Raw genomic sequence first — 18197 nt, 5'->3', positions numbered from 1 at the left:
AATGGCTGACACTCCAGCAGTGTCCATCAGGAACAGACCATGGAAGGGAAATGTCCAGCAAAGCATTCTGGGAGCAGAATGCTTTTATAGTGCCAGTCATCAAAAGAAGGCAGGTAAGGGATTTGCATGACTAATGTATACAAATCCCTCAGCAACACAAGCTGCACAACTGACAGAAGGTCTCCTTTCCAGAGTCCTGCAGCAAGCAAACCTAAACAATGGTCAAAAGGCTGCCTGCGCAGGCAGCTGAGGGGATTCTCACAGTACCCCCCCCCCCCCTCTAGGGATGGATTCCAGACATCCCTCAAAACTGGTATCATCACAAAACTCTAACTGAAGACTCCTGAAGGATCGGGGCAGCCCGACAAGGCCCAATTCCAGAGTCAGTCCATCCGAAACCGACCTCATCGGAAGCAGAAGCCACCAAAACATGCCCATCAGCACTACAAGTCTCAGCGTAACACCCATCAGGACTGTGGATACCAGAGAAGAAGCCATCGACACCCTCCAGACAATACCCACCACCTTCCAAGGAGCGTCCAAGAATACCAAACCTGCCGCAATACCTGTTCGAAGTGTCCCTTACAACACCAAAGCCATTGCTGATCGTATTCAGGGCACCAAGCAAAACCTTTCCCGGAATCTCCCAGAATGCCTTGAAGCTCCGCAGAGATCCCAAGAAGCCAGAACGCTCACCAGGCTCACATGGAGAACCACCAAGAACCCCTATGGAACCTATGATCATTCCAGACTCAAAATTAGCAGGACACCCATCAAGATCAGAACTTTCAGGGACCACTTCTGGGCATGCAAGCAGGCAGGCTATATCGGAACATGTCTCCACTGAGGAAGCATCTGAGTACGCTGGTAACCGAGGCACACTTGGGCTTTCTGGGTCACAGAGCACATCGGGGTACACTAGTACTGGAGAAACCTCAGGACATGTCGGGGAACTGCCAACCTCAGAGTCCGACACGACAAGACCAAAACCAGTACCGGGCAGAAAATCATCACGAGTAGTGGTCACAAGTACTGGTCTTTCAAAAGAAGACTCGGATTCAAATTCAGAATTTTCTGTAACTGTAATATCATCATTGACTACACATGAATGAAGCTCCACAAGAGCTGCAAAAGTAGTCAGCAAGGCAGCAATGCCTACTGAAGTGGGCAACACCTCAGAAGGACCTGGGGGGCAGGAGACATCTCCTACAAGTTCTGCACCCTTTGGGAGGAACTTGGAGACCTCCAGAACATCATTTTTCAAGTTTTCTAAGAAGGATTCTGTACTATCCATGTTACAGGGCAAAACTGGAACTTTATTTTGTGAACAGGGCAGATTCAGAGAAAGCGTCTCTGAATAAGGCAAAGAGGGTTCAGCATCAGATTCGCAAAACCGAAGCGCTGTCTCACTCTTAGATTCGGCTAACAATGTCGAATCCGAGGAATCAGAACGCAAAACCTGCGAATCAAAATTCAATTTAGGTTGTGAAACTGACGCTTCTATAGCGCAAACCTCTGCGATCTGCGGAGCAGACTGCAAGGCATCTAGGACCGAAACACTGGAGCAACTGTCCCCAGGCAACGGGCCCTTACAGGTGTGAACAGGGTGAGACAGAGACTCATCTGCAGAAGAAATAGTGACATCAACAGGACAAACTTTATTAGGCATATTAATTTTACTTTTGACGCTGCATAGTCGAGAACTTTTCCCCATAGCAGGGTCACAGACGGAAGATCTCAAAGATCTGTTACTAAATGACAAAGGATCCCACACATCCTTGAGGAAACCGGCAGACTCATGCCGATCACAATCTGCAGGAACATCCGAGAAACAGGCATCAGATCGCACAGATTCAAACTGCACACTGTCAGGAGAGAATCCTTCAGGATTTGCACAGGAATCAACCACAGCTGCACACTCATTCATTTCAGATTGCACAAAGTCAAGACTCTCATGCTTTACACCAAAAAGGCAGGAACAATCATCCGACAACGATGTCTCTTTATTGGAATCAATTGGTTGGTGTGTGTGCAACTCATCCAAAATCGTTTACCATACATAGATCACCAGATCCACATCATCCTTGTCACATTCATCAGAATCAATCAGAAGGTACATTGAATCGAGACAAGCATTCAAGACATTTTCACTTTTTGCGATGTAAAAATCGCAAAAAGCTTTCCAATCAAAATCGAATTCTTCCAGCAAGGTCCCAATATCCCAGGAAGCAAATGGGGGTTCAAACAGGCCAGTATCCAAATAATATCCATAGGGGTGGAGATCAGGAACAAGAACAGATTGTTTAACTGCTTTAATATAGTGTGCGATCCTACCTATAGCAGGATCCACATGAGCTTTGGATTGGGGCAAAAAAGCCGGAGACGGAACAACATCATTACAAACATCAATAGGGAGTGTTTTATTCCGATGCTTACGTTTTTTAGTTTTTCTCTATTTAGCCACTTTGCATGTCTGCTGTTTAAAACCTGAAGTGGCAACAGACACATTGAACTGATTGTCATACTGAAAAGTTTTGCATGGAAGGGAAAGATCAGCTGACTTATCAGCAGCTACACACTCAATCAGAGCAGGTGGCAAGCCAGGCAGTTTAAACCAGTGAGAGAATATCACTGCAAGCAACTGATACAGATTACCATTCCAGGAAATGATTTTTAACAAATCATATGCCCAGGTGAACAAATCGTCTTTTAAGAGCACATAGGCAAAAAGAAGAGCCGACGTGGACGGATCAGAAATCTGAAAGGTGGGATTCAGACAAAACCTCACACATTCAGAAAGAAATTCCGCCTTGGTCTCTGAATTTAGCCTTTTAAAGCTCTTAAAGACACAGGACCCAAACTCGACAAAATCGTACAAATCAGAAATTCCGTCTACACTGGGGTTTTGGGTTTGGCTGGTCATTCTGTAACGATTGTGGAACTTTCTCCGTGATCAGCGCACAACGCGTGCGCTGACACGGCGGAAATCCTCCACAAGCGTATATTTGCAGGCACCCAGCAAAAGGTGCTACGCACCTGTAGAGGGAAATTCCTGTCGGCAGATGGCGCTGGGGAGTGCAGAGGAACCAATCCTCTGTACCTCCACAAGTGCCAGACAGGAATTGTACGAAGCACAGAACGCAATCGCAAGAGAGGCGATTGTGAATGAGATTGAGCAAAGGGACAGGTTGTATGTGTGCGCCAATCCAGTCGCCACCCCGCGACCGCGCACACACAACAGCAGATATGAAATAGGAACGCGTTCGCGAGAGGTGCGATCGCCAGACGTGACACAAGGCAGATCAGAATAGAATACGTGGGTAGCACAGGCACAGCAAATAATACAATAAGGAGATACGGAAAATAACAAATGCTAGCTAACCGCGAACACCGCACTCATTCGCAACAGTGCACGCGGTTATGCGTGATCTCCACGCGATAAGCACAATAGAGACAAGCACGCCTAACTAACCATCGACAGACAAACATGAAACAGAGGACGCGAGCGCTTGCTTAACGGTTACCTCACCGAGCCTCCAGCAAGCGTAGCAGACAAGACAGACACACGAAAACAGGGACAAGCGAGAGATAGGATCCACAGCACTAGCGAAAAGTGGCTAGCGCGATCCAGGTACAGAGTAGCAGAACAGAAGGATCTCCAGCGCTAGCGAAAAGTAGGTAGCGCGATCCCAGAAGACAGAACAGAAGGATCCCCAGCGCTAGCGAAAAGTAGCTAGCGCGATCCCAGGAGACAGAACAGAAGAGATAGCTGGTAGCAACCGCTGCACCAGCTATACTCCAAGAACAGAGATCAGAACCATTTCCTGTCGACCACCGTTGGGACAGGACAATGGCAACAGGCAAGACAAGACAGAACAGGCAATACAGATAATACAACCTGACTGGGCTAGAAGGGGAGCCTAAAGCAACCCCCAGGAATTAACTATACTAGATAGCAATGGCTGACACTCCAGCAGTGTCCATCAGGAACAGACCATGGAAGGGAAATGTCCAGCAAAGCATTCTGGGAGCAGAATGCTTTTATAGTGCCAGTCATCAAAAGAAGGCAGGTAAGGGATTTGCATGACTAATGTATGCAAATCCCTCAGCAACACAAGCTGCACAACTGACAGAAGGTCTCCTTTCCAGAGTCCTGCAGCAAGCAAACCTAAACAATGTTCAAAAGGCTGCCTGCCTGCTCAGGCAGCTGAGCGGATTCTCACATAAGGGGTGCGATGACTGTGGAGTACCCCTTTATGAACCTTCTATAGTAGTTAGCCAACCCTAAGAATCTCTGGAGAGCCTTCAGTCCCACCGGCTGAGGCCACTCCAGAACAGCAGAGACTTTGGCAGGGTCCATAGAAAGGCCCGAGGTAGAAATTATGTACCCCAGAAAGGCGACAGATGTTACCTCAAAAATGCATTTCTCCAACTTGGCATATAACATGTTTTGTCTTAGCTTGCGCATCACAAACCTGACATGATCCCTATGCTCTGAGAGGTTGGCTGAGAAGATTAGTATATCATCTAGATATACCAGGACAAATTTACCTAAGACCTCTCTGAACACATCATTAATGAGCTCCTGAATGATGGCCAGGGCGTTACACAACCTGAAAGGCATCACCAGGTACTCGTAATGCCCATCGGGTGTGTTAAAGGCCGTCTTCCACTCATCGCCCTCTCTGATCCGTACCAGGTTGTATGCATCCCGCAAATCCAACTTTGAGAAAATCTTAGCATTGGTGACCTGAGTAAATAAATCGTCTATCAAAGACAATGGATAGCGATTTTTTACTGTGATTTTATTCAGGCCCCGATAATCAATGCACGGCCGAAGGCCTCCGTCTTTTTTCTTTACAAAAAAGAAACCTGCTCCAGCAGGCGACCGGGAAGGGCGAATGAACCCTTTAGCTAAGTTTTCACGGATATATTCCTGCATGGCCAATTTTTCGGGCCCAGATAAATTGTAGAGATGACCTCTAGGGGGCATACAACCAGATCGGAGATCAATAGGACAATCGAAAGGGCGGTGTGGAGGAAGTTTATCGGCCGACTTAGGACAAAGCACGTCAGCAAACTCAGAATACTGATCTGGCAATCCTTCCACGTGAATCTTGGTCTCACCCAAGGTTACCTTCGCTAAACAATGATGAAAACAATGGGAAGACCAGCTCGTTAGCTGACCAGTGGCCTAATTAATCTGAGGTGAGTGAAGTTGTAACCAAGGCATGCCAAGAATGATCGTGGAGGTTGTCATTCGTAACACAAAAAAAACCAAATCTTCTCTATGCAACACCCCGATAGTGACTCCCACTTCTGGAGTCTGTGACAGAGGACTGTTACCCTGCAGAGGGGAATCATCTACTGCAGTAACCTGTATCTGTGGTTTTACTGGGGTGACCGGAATACCCAATCTTTTTGCAAATTCCAAATACATAAAATTAGCCGCTGAGCCCGAATCAATGAAGGCTTCAGTGACTTCAGATCTATCTTCCCACGAAATAGTACAGGGAAGAAGCAAACGTTTATCATCTAGGGGTAAAGATTGCATGCCTAGGGTATTACCCCCGACTACACCTAGGCAGTAGCGTTTCCCGACTTCTTAGGGCAATTCTGCAATCTATGACCCCCCTCTGCACAATAAAGACAGAGATGCTCTGATATTCTGCGTTTCCGCTCCACTTGAGACAACTTTGACCGACCAATCTGCATTGGCTCCGGTGGAGGTGAAGCGGGTGGAGGTGGAGTCACTGGGGGTGCAGCGTGGGACATTATTCTCACATGGTTTTTACCCCGGGTCTGTCTCTGATAGCACAACCGGCGATCTATCCTGATGGCCGATGAAATGGCCTCATCGATAGATTTAGGTTCAGGCTGACTTAACATAAGATCAGAGACCTCGTCTGACAACCCTGATAAAAAACAATCTAAAAGTGCAAATGTCTCCCACCTAGCCGATACTGACCACCTCCTAAATTCAGCAGCATAATCTTCAACCGGACTCTTGCCTTGACGTAAAAGTTTGAGCTTCCGCTCAGAAGTCGAGGCAATGTCCGGATCATCGTAAATTATAGCCATTGCTTTAAAAAATTCCTCTACCGAGGTTAGGGCCTGGTGACTGATGGGAAGGCTATACGCCCAGGTCTGAGAATCGCCTGATAAAGTTTTAATAAAGGTAACCCTTTGGGCCATAGTTCCTGAAGAATTAGGTCTTAACTCAAAGTATGACAACACTCTACTTCTAAAGTTTCGGAAGTCAGATCTGTGACCAGAAAATTTTTCAGGTACAGGCATATGTATGTCTGTGCTAGGAGGAGATCGCATTTCCTTCACAGCCGTCTGGAGGGTTTGTATAGACCCAGACACAGCGTCAATTAACGTCTGGTGGCTGCCCAGCACTTGATTGATGTTTTCCACCGAAGTGGTAAGTGTGCCCAGACGGCTGGTGAGTGCGTCCATTTGCATTTTGGTCTGCCGTTCTGTAACGATTGGTGTAACACAGAGAGGGTCTGATTATTGGTGATCTGCAGTATCACCAAAAATACAGATATATACCCGATTATTGATGATCTGCAGTATCACCGATAATCAGATATATTACTAACCTCTGGACACCTGAGTGATATGAGTGTTTGGTGTAACAGTAATACTTTGAGTGATGTACCTGCTGCGCAGGTGCACAAAGGCAGTATAGTGATACCGCACAGAAACCTTCCAGCAGCCTGAGACTCTCCAAGGGGTGGAGTCAGGCTGGAGGTAGGAAAGGCTAGAAGGTGAGTGACACCAGAAGGTGGATGTCACTGACTGATCTGGAGTCTATCTCTTAAAGGGAGAGATAGCTCTCGAGGTCGGGCAAGCCGGGTCGGCAACACATGGTCAGATAAAGTACATAGACAGAAGGCTGATTCGGTATCCAAGGCAAGCAGGGTTTGGCAACAGAGTATCAGATATGCGAGGTACCGAATCAGTGATCAGAGGGATAGTCAAGAAAGCAGAAAGTCATAACAGATATCAACAATGCCTAGTCTGGGTGTGAGGTCCTTGGTCTCTACACCCCGGAACTAGTCTGAAGTATAACAGAGTAATATGTACAAGTTCCCTAGTCTTAGGTGCGAGGTCCGTAGTCTCGACACCCTGGAACTAGCCTGACATATAACAGAATGATAACACAAGTCCCTAGTCTTGGGTGTGAGGTCCGTGATCATCAACACCCTGGAACTAGTCTGAAGTATAACAGGATGATAACACAAGTCCCTAATCTGGGGTGTGAGGTCCGTGATCATCAACACCCTGGAACTAGTCTGACATACAACAGGATGATAACACAAGTCCCTAATCTGGGGTGTGAGGTCCGTGATCATCAACACCCTGGAACTAGTCTGAAGTATAACAGAATGGTAACACAGATTCTGACAGAAAGGTCTGAGTGCTTCGCAACGGCAGACAACCAGTGAATGACCAGCACCCAGTATATATAGCACAGTGCTCTCCAGCGCCTCCCCTAAGTGCTGGACCAATGGGAACTGGTTGAATCGTCAGTTGACCGGCTTGGTCAGCTGACTCCCTTCCGGCTGTCATAAAAGTTCTGCCTCTCAGCGCGCGCGCGCGTCCTTCTGAACCTGTGTGGACTATCAGTCCCAGCCACACCAGACATGTGTTGTATACCACTCGCCGCGCTAGACGCGGAACCAGCCGCACCGCTATCAGGGCATGCGGCAGTTTCTCCGCATTTAGCCACACTAACAGATGTAGGCCTACGCGTGCAAACCGCCACGCTGGACGCGGAATCAGCCGCCTTGTTCTGAGCACACGCGGCGGCTTTTCCGCATTTTCTCACACTGTGCTGCTGATTTCACGAGCCCTCCATCACAATCTGGAAAGAGAGTGCTTTACTCCTATTTTATCTAAATACATAAACGGACTTGAACATTCCTAGTTGTTGGGTATCAGCATATATAAGTGTCATGAACGGGGCAGCTGCGGCGAACAGCACCGCTGCAGCTGCCGCCATGCTGCCACCCGTCCTCCCGGCGTCTAGGACGCTGAGGACGGAACATTTGTTTAGTAGGGGGGTCACCGTCTCACGCGGGCGCGCGCACAGACGGGACCTCTATGCGGGGAGAAAGCCGATCAGCTGACCTGCTGGTCAGCTGATCGCAGAGGAGACTCACAGCGCCCAGGATTGGCTGTGCGTAGGGGTGTGTGCCAGTGAGGTCTCCTCTGCTTCTTAAGCCTTCGGGCTTCAGTCTGGCACTGTCTGCTGTCGTGAATGCCCCGTGTGTTAGCGCTCAGACCTTAGACTAGATCCCAGGTGTGGATGTGAAGGATTGCAGAATAGCTGCCGCGTGCTCTGACGGCGTGGCGGCTACTTCCGCGTCCGGGCCGGCGGTCTACGCGCGGCGACATGTGTCTGATGTGGTACAGCCTTCCTGTGCACATAGGCTGAGGAATACACGCGCGCGGAGAGAAAGAAGCTTTATGGGAAGCAGAGAGGGATCAGCTGACTCCCTTGGTCAGCTGACCCCAGGATATATGCGGATTGGCTGGAAGGGACTGGGCGGCGCTGATCAGCGCTGCACTATATAACCACTCGTCCCTCAATCTCACGTTGTCTGCCGTTGCGAATGCTTTATGTGTTAGCACACAGACCACAGTCAGATCCTACAGTGTGTTAGAACCAGGAAGGACCTGGGAATTCACACTGAGCTAGAATACTCTCGTATGTTATGCAATAGACTAGTTCCAGGGTGTTGTGACTACGGACCTCACACCCAAGCCTAGGATACTGTGTCAATGCTATGTTATGCTATAGACTAGTTCCAGGGTGTTGTGACTACGGACCTCACACCCAAGCCTAGGATACTGTGTCAATGCTATGTTATGCTATAGACTAGTTCCAGGGTGTTGTGACCACTGACCTCACACCCAAGCCTAGGATACTGTGTCAATGCTATGTTATGCTATAGACTAGTTCCAGGGTGTTGTGACTACGGATCTCACACCCAAGACTAGCACTGTGTACTTGTATTACCTTAGCCCGCCACTAGGTTGCAGAGAGCTAGGGTCTCACATCCAGTTAGGGCAAGTCTGTTCATCTTAGCAGCAGGGCATCCTGCAACCAAGCCTAGGCCCCTCTCCTAGGGAGCCTTTAGCCTATAGGGATTTACCCACAGTCTCGGGTGAATTCCCTTCTTCTTCTTACCTCCAGCTCCTTTGGTGGTTCTCACTCAATGTGCTACTGTTACACCAAACACTCATTTCTCAGGTGTCCAGAGGTTAGACATACCTGTATTATTGGTGATTCTGCAGATCATCCATAATATGGTGTATATCTGCATTACTGGTGATTCTGCAGATCACCAATAATCAGATTCTCTCTGCGTGTTGACACCCATCGTTACAGAACGGCAGACCAAAACAATATGGACGCACTTGACAGTCGTCTGCTTGCACTCACCACCTCGGTGGAGAATGGCATCAGCGTGCTGGATAGTCATCAGACCCAGATCAATGCCTTGTCTGGATCTATACAAGCCCTTCAGACGACTTTTAATGTAGTGCGATCCCCTCTTGTTACAGACTTACATATGCCTGTGCCCGAGAAGTTTTCTGGTCATAGATCTGACTTTCGAAACTTTAAAAATCGAGTGTTATCTTACTTTGAGTTGAGACCTAATGCTTCAGGTACTGTCGCACATCTTTATTAAGACACTGTTGACTGGGGATTCCCAGACCTGGGCATATGGCCTTCAACCAGGGGATGGGGCCCTGACCTCTGTGGAGGAATTTTTCAAAGCTATGGCTATTATTTACGATGATCCGGACTTTGCTTCGACCGCTGAGCGGAAGCTCAAGATGTTGCGGCAAGGCAAAGATTCGGTAGAGACTTATGCAGCTGAGTTCAGGAAGTGGGCGGTGTCAGCTAGATGGGGCTCATTTGCGTTATTGGATTGTTTCTTGTCAGGATTATCAGATGCAGTGTCTAATCTGATGTTGGGATATCCTGAGCCAAAAACTATTGATGAAGCCATTTCTCTAGCGATCAGAGTGGACCGTCGCCTACGGTACCAGAGACAAAGTCGGGGCAGGAGTAGTGTGAGATACGTTTCCTATGCTTCCTCTCCACCTACGTCACCTCCCCCTGAACCCATGCAGATTGGACGGTCAAAATTGTCCCGGGTCGAGCAGTGTCGTAGAAAAGCTGAACAACTCTGCTTGTACTGTGCAGAGGAGGGTCATAAAGCACAGAACTGTCCCAAAAAATCGGAAAACGCTGCCGCCTTGGAGTGGTCAGAGGTAACACCCTAGGCGTGCAGAATTTACCTCTCAAAGACGATCGATTGCTCCTCCCATGCACCATTTCATGGGAGGACCAAACAGTTTCTACTGAGGCCTTTCTCGACTCTGGCTCGGCCGCCAATTTTATTGACTATGATTTTGCTAGAAAATTGGGAATTCCTATTGTCCCATTAAGTCATAAGGTGTTAGTTACTGCCGTGGATGACTCTTCTCTGCAGAGTAAATACCCTCTGTCTCAGACTCCGGAATTAGGGGTCACTATTGGGGTTTTACATAGAGTGGCAACTTCCACCATTATCCTTGGTCTGCCATGGTTGCGGCTTCACGCCCCTCAGATTGATTGGGCCTCTGGTCAGCTAACGAGCTGGTCTACCCGCTGCTATCATCATTGTTTGGCGAAGGTAACCATGGGTAACACCAGAATTCAGGTGGAAGGATTGCCAGAGCAGTATAAAGATTTTGCTGATGTCTTTTGTCCTAAATCAGCAGACAGACTACCCCCTCACCGTCCCTTTGATTGTCCGATTTCATTAACATCTGGTTGTATGCCTCCTAGGGGTCACCTTTATAACTTGTCCGGGCCAGAGAAGTTGGCAATGCAGGAGTACATCAAAGAAAATTTAGCTAAAGGATTTATCCGCCCCTCCCGGTCACCTGCGGGCGCTGGGTTCTTTTTTGTTAAAAAAAAAGATGGAGGCCCCCGTCCCTGCATTGACTATCGGGGTCTAAATAAGATCACTGTGAAAAATTGTTACCCACTACCTCTGATTGAGGATTTATTCTCCCAGATCACCAATGCTAAAATTTTCTCGAAATTGGACTTAAGGGGTGCATACAACCTGGTGCGCATCAGGGACGGTGACGAGTGGAAGACGGCCTTTAATACACCCGATGGGCATTACGAGTACTTAGTGATGCCCTTCGGGTTGTGCAACGCCCCGGCCGTCTTCCAGGAGCTGATTAACGAAGTTTTCAGACCAATTCTGGGTAAATTTGCATTAGTATATCTTGATGATATACTAGTCTTTTCAGCCACTCTTGCCGAACATCGGAGACATGTCAAGTATGTGTTGGAAAGACTAAGACAGAATCAATTGTATGCCAAACTGGAAAAGTGCATTTTTGAGGTGTCCTCTGTTGCGTTTTTGGGGTATGTAATATCTACCTCGGGCCTCTCTATGGACCCTGGGAAAGTCTCTGCTGTACTGGATTGGCCACAGCCTGTAGGTCTGAAGTCCCTCCAGAGATTCCTGGGTTTTGCGAATTACTACAGGAGATTTATTAAAGAGGAACTGTAACGACAAAACGGCCCCTGGGGGGTACTCACCTCGGGTGGGGGAAGCCTCAGGATCCTAATGAGGCTTCCCACGCCGTCCTGCGTCCCTCGGGGGTCTCGCTGTAGCCCTCCGTGCAGCGGTGATGCAATATTTACCTTCCTGGCTCCTGCGCAGGCGCTCTGATGCCTCTCGGCGCCGAAGTAGGCGGAAATACCCGATCGCCGTCGGGTCTGCTCTACTGCGCAGGCGCAAGTTTCCGGCGCCTGCGCAGTAGAGCGGACCCGACGGAGATCGGGTTTTTCCGTCTATTTCCGTGCCGAAAGTCGCCACAGCGCCCCCGCTGGAGCCAGCAAAGGTAAATATTGAACTGACAGTCGGCACAGTCGCCGGCTGTTCGGAGGGCTGCGGCGAGACCCCCGTGGGACAGAGGACGGCGTGGGAAGCCTCATTAGGATCCGGAGGCTTCCCCCACCCGAGGTGAGTACCCCCCAGGGGAGGTTTTTGTTGTTACAGAGTCTCTTTAAGGTGTACTCTACAGTGGTTGTGCCCCTCACCAGTCTTACTAGGAAAGGGGCTGATACTCACCACTGGTCCGAGGAAGCTCTTACGGCCTTTGAGACCCTAAAGAAACTGTTCTGTTCTGCTCCTATTCTGAGACACGTCGATGTCACCTTCCCGTTCATAGTAGAGGTTGATGCCTCTGAGGTGGGGGTGGCAGCTGTGCTGTCTCAGCGTTCCGGTTTGCAGGGTAAGCTTCATCCATGCGCCTACTTCTCACGTAGGTTTTCCCCAGCGGAGAGAAACTACGATATAGGCAACCGAGAACTTCTGGCCATCAAGTTAGCCTTTGAGGAATGGCGACATTGGTTAGAGGGAGCAGAACATGTTATTACAGTTTACACAGATCATAAAAACTTGGAGTACATAGAGAATGCTAAGAGACTCAGTCCCCGACAGGCCCGGTGGTCACTGTTCTTTTCCAGATTCAGTTTTGTAATTACGTACACTCCTGGAAGTAAAAACTTTAAGGCTGATGCCTTGTCCAGGTGTTTCGAGCCCGAGACGGCACAGCCCTCGGCACCCGAGACTATTCTGCCTCGGAGGGTGGTTTTGGCAGCCACAGAAACCTGGAAGGATTGGGCTGCCACCCTGGCCCCATATCAGCAGGATGTCCCAGAAGGAAAGCCCGAGGGAGTGTTGTTTGTGCCCCTGCCCTTTTGCCTACAGCTCTTACAGCTGTTCCACTCCCATAAGAATGCTGGTCATCCAGGGGCCACCTGGACACAGGATCTCCTTGCCAGGTGTGCATGGTGGCCGTCGGTGGCCACAGATTGTAAGGAGTTTGTAAGAGAGTGTGCTGTGTGTGCTAGGAGCAAACCTTCCCGACAGGCTCCGGTGGGAACTTTACAGCCTTTGCCGGTTCCAAGTGAACCGTGGACACATCTGTCCATGGATTTTGTGGGTGAACTCCCCAGATCTGAAGGCATGACTGTCATCTGGGTGGTAGTAGACAGATTCAGCAAGATGGCCCATTTTATTCCTCTGAAAGGACTCCCCTCCGCCCAAGAGCTGGCTAACCTCTTCATCCAGCACATTTTCCCGCTGCATGGCATTCCGGAGAATGTAGTGTCAGATAGGGGAGTCCAATTCGTTTCTAAGTTCTGGAGGGCATTTTGTCATCTTATGGGCATGGATCTTTCATTTTCATCAGGCTACCACCAGCAGACAAATGGCCAGACCGAGAGGGTCAACCAATCCATGGAACAGTTTCTCAGATGCTATGTGGCTGATGCGCAAACCGACTGGGTAAAATTTTTACCTTTCGCGGAGTTTGCGCACAATAACCTGAAAAGTACTTCCTCCGGGTATTCCCCTTTTCAGGTAGTGTCGGGAAGGTCCCCTAAGTTTGCTCCTTTGCCAGTGGCATCTACTCCTTTCCCAGCATTAGAGGATTGGCAGGTGGCGTTAAAACAAATTTGGGCTCTGGTGAAAACAAATTTGGGGAAGGCTTTCAAGTCTCAGAAAAAGCAGGCTGACAAGAGACGCTTTGCTGAATAGGACTTTTCACCAGGAGATTTGGTCTGGGTGTCTACGCGACATCTGGCATTGAAACAACTGTCACCCAAATTAGGGCCGAGATTTTTTGGGCCGTTTCCAGTCACCAAAAGAATTAATGCTGTCACTTATGCCGTTGATCTTCCTACCAGTATGCGAGGTGTAAGATCATTCCACGTGTCATTGCTCAAGCCGGCAGTACAGGTGGATTCCACTCCCCCCCCCCCCCCCTGTATTGATTGATGATCAACCCGAGTATGAGGTTGAGAAGATTCTGGACTCCCGGCTGGTGCAAAATTCTGTGCAATATGTGGTACACTGGAAAGGTTATGGTGTGGAGGATAGAACTTGGGTACCAGAATGCCGCATGCACGCAGAGGAATTGAGAAAATAGTTCCATGACTTACATCCTGGGAAGCCTGGTGGGAAGTGTCCGGAGTCCACTCCTCGGGGGGGGGGGGGGGGGGGTACTGTGAAGGATTGCGGAATAGCCGTCGCGTGCTCTGACGGCGTGGCGGCTACTTCCGCGTCTGGGCCGGTGGTCTGCGCGCGGCGACATGTGTCTGATGTGGTACAGCCTTCCTGTGCACATAGGCTGAGGAATACACGCACGCGCGCGGAGAGACAGAAGCTTTATGGGAAGCAGAGAGGGATCAGCTGACTCCCTTAGTCAGCTGATCCCAGGATGTATGCGGATTGGCTGGAAGGGACTGGGCGGCGCTATGTTGTCTGCCGTTGCGAATGCTTTATGTGTTAGCACACAGACCACAGTCAGATCCTACAGTGTGTTAGAACCAGGAAGGGCCTGGGAATTCACACTGAGCTAGAATACTCTCGTATGTTATGCAATAGACTAGTTCCAGGGTGTTGTGACTACGGACCTCACACCCAAGCCTAGGATACTGTGTCAATGCTATGTTATGCTATAGACTAGTTCCAGGGTGTTGTGACTACGGATCTCACACCCAAGCCTAGGATACTGTGTCAATGCTATGTTATGCAGTAGACTAGTTCCAGGGTGTTGTGACCACGGACCTCACACCCAAGCCTAGGATACTGTGTCAATGCTATGTTATGCTATAGACTAGTTCCAGGGTGTTGTGACTACGGACCTCACACCCAAGCCTAGGATACTGTATCATTTCTATGTTATGAGATAGACTAGTTCCAGGGTGTTGTGACTACGGATCTCACACCCAAGACTAGCACTGTGTACTTGTATTACCTTAGCCAGCCACTAGGGTGTAGAGAGCTAGGGTCTCACATCCAGTTAGGGCAAGTCTGTTCATCTTAGCAGCAGGGCATCCTGCAACCAAGCCTAGGCCCCTCTCCTAGGGAGCCTTTAGCCTATAGGGATTCACCCACAGTCTGGGGTGATTTCCGTTCTTCTTTTTACCTCCAGCTCCTCTGGTAGTTCTCACTCAAAGTGCTACTGTTACACCAAACACTCATATCTCAGGTGTCCAGAGGTTAGACATACCTGTATTATTGGTGATTCTGCAGATCATCCATAATCCAGAATCAGATTCTCTCTGCTTGTTGACACCCATCGTTACAGTGGATATCAAGGACTTCACACCTAGACTAGGATATTGTTATTGTACTGAAAACCTGTGTATGACTCTTGGCTAACTCTGACTCTGATCTCGCTTCCTGATTCTGTACTTTTGCCTATCTGTCTTATTAGTTGCTGAACCTCTGCCTGATTACCGATTACTCTCCTGCCTCACGATTCTGTACCAATACTTACCTCTCTGTTGCCGAACCTTCCCTGTCAGACCATTCTACTCACCAGTGGGCCCTCACCACTGGTGAGGTGCTAGCTTCACCATCTCCTCTGGTGAAGTTACTCATTAGTGCAGTACTGTTTGCGTTTTCTGCTCCTAGGCTGCAGTACGGTCTGAATCACCTGCTTCTCAGGTGATCATTAGTGCAGTACTGCTTGTGTCTCCTGCTCTTAGGCTGCAGTACAGTCTGAGTCGCCCGCTCCTCGGGTGATCATTCGGCTGCAGTACACTCTGAATCACCCGCTCCTCGGGAGATTCGGTCTCTTCAGTATTGTATCTCCAGCTTCCTGGAGTTTGAACTCCATTACACGGTCAGTGTACCGATAGTATCTCACCAGCCCCTCTGGTGAGGTCTCCTAAAACTATTAAAGTTACGGTTGCACCAAACACTACACACTCAGCTCTTTGTGTTGCTATACTGGTATTATTGGTGATTATGCAGATCACACATAATCAGGTATAGCGTCTGCATTATTGGTGATTCTGCAGATCACCAAATAATCAGACATCTGAGTTGCGACACCCAACCGTTACAGAACAGCAGACCAGAAAAAATATGGAGACACTCTGCACACGGGTCGATGTATTAGCCACCACTGTTATTAAAACAGTTAACGCGCAACAGACTAAGATCGAACAACTAACTGAGTCAGTTAACAGCTTACTTGACCCTAATACTCGAGTGTCACCTCCTCATGTGATCGAACCGAGGGTGCCCCCACCTGAGAAGTTTTCAGGGCATCGCTAGGATTTCCGTAATTTTAATGTAATGATCTGCTCAGCTGCCTGTGCAGGCAGGCAGCTTTTTGACCATTGCTTAGGTTTGCATGCTGCAGGACTCTGGAAAGGAGACCTTCTGTCGGTTTTGCAGCTTGTGCTTGCTGAGGGATTTGCATATGTTGTCATGCAAATTGTCTGGCCACATTCATTGGAGGCGTGTACTATAAGTACTATGTGTTTCCCACAATGCTTCGCTGGTCATAAGGATTCCTTCCTGTGAAACACTCCTGGAGGAGTGTCAGCCTTACTCTTTGTTTAAAGATCAGCTTAGAGTAATTCCTGGAAACTGCGCTAGGCAGGTTCCCTAGTGCAGTTAGGATTGTTTATCTGTTTTGTTTGTCTGTTGCGGTTGTCCTGTCCCAGCGGTGGTCGACAGGAAATCGTTCTGTTCTCTGTTCTTGGAGCATAGCTGGTGCAGCGGTTGCTACCAGCTATCTCTTCTGATCTGCCTCCCTGGATCGTACTGGTCTCTTTTTGCTAGTGCTGTGGATCCTTCTGTTCTGCCACTCTGTACTGGGATCGCACTAGCATCTTGCGCTAGCACTGTGGATCCTTCTGTTCTGTCTTCCTGGATCGCGCTAGCCACTTTCGCTAGTTCTGTGGATCCTTCTGTTCTGTCTGTCTGAATCGCACTTGCCCTAGCGTTAGTGGCAGTGGATTCCTCTGGTCTGGATCTTGGAGCTAACCTCGGCTGCGGTCGCTGCTGGTTACTCCTTCTGTTTTTCGTGTGCTTGGATCACACTGCTCTGACAGCAAGAGCAGTGGATCTTTCTGATACCTGGTTCGCACTGGCTCTGACGGTAAGAGCAGTGGTTCCTGTTTGATCGATTCTCGTTGTCTGTCTGTTTGCGTGCGCTTGCTGGTGCCTGCGGTAAGGCAACCGTGTAGCAAGCGCGTTTGTGTGGTGTCTGTCTTGTGTTGGTTAGTTAGGCGTGCTTGTCCCTGTTGTGCTTATCACGCGGGGACCGCGCACGAACGCGTGCACTGTTGCGAATGAGTGCGGTGTTCGCGTTCAGTTAGCGTTTGTTGTTTTCTTTATCTTCTCGCTGTATGCTTTGCTGTGCCTTTGCTATTCTTATATTTTGTTCTGATCTGCCTTGTGTCGCTTCTGGCAATCGCCTTTCTTGCGGTTTCGTTTCTGTTTCGTATCTGCTGTTGTGTGTGCGCGGTCGCGGGGTGGCGACTAGGTTGGCGCACACACATACAACCTGTCCCTTTGCTCGTTCTTATTCGCAATCGCTTCTCTTGCGATTGTGTTCTGCGCTTCGTACAATTCCTGTCTGGCATTTGTGGAGGTACAGAGGATTGGTTCCTCTGCACTCCCCAGCGCCATCTGCCGACAGGAATTTCCCTCTACGAGTGCGTAGCACCTTTTGCTGGGTTCCTGCAATTATACGCTTGTGGAGGATTTCCGCCGTATCAGCGCACGCGTTGTGCGCTGATCACGGAGAAAGTTCCACAATCGTTACATTTAAGCATAGATGCTTATCGTATTTTGAATTACGACGCGTTTCTTCAGGTACAGAAGGTCAGAGGGTCACTTTCACTAAGACTTTGTTGTCTGGAGATTCCCAGTCCTGGGCATATAGTCTCTCTACAGGGCATGAGGCCTTGACCTCAGTTCAGGAATTCTTTAAGGCTATGGCCATAATTTACGACGATCCTGATTTAGCAGTAACTTCTGAAAGGAAGTTAAAGACCCTCAGGCAGGGACACAGTCCAGTTGAGGTTTATGCTGCTGAGTTCAGGAGATGGGCAGTGTCAGCCAGGTGGGGACAGTACGCACTCTTAGACTGTTTTTTATCAGGATTGTCTGATGCTGTGTCTGATCTCATGTTGGGTCATCCAGAACCCAAGACTTTGGATGAGGCCATATCTTTGGCCATCAAGATTGATAGGCGAGTTCGCTATCAAAAGCAAACTCGGGCTAAGCCTTCAAGAAGCTTTTCTTCTTGTACTTTCTCAGATCCTATGCCTTCCTCTCCACCCGCTGACG

Source organism: Hyperolius riggenbachi, chromosome 6 (assembly GCF_040937935.1).
Source record: "Hyperolius riggenbachi isolate aHypRig1 chromosome 6, aHypRig1.pri, whole genome shotgun sequence".
In the NCBI taxonomy this organism is placed as follows: domain Eukaryota; kingdom Metazoa; phylum Chordata; class Amphibia; order Anura; family Hyperoliidae; genus Hyperolius; species Hyperolius riggenbachi.
This window is presented reverse-complemented; position numbering follows the sequence as displayed.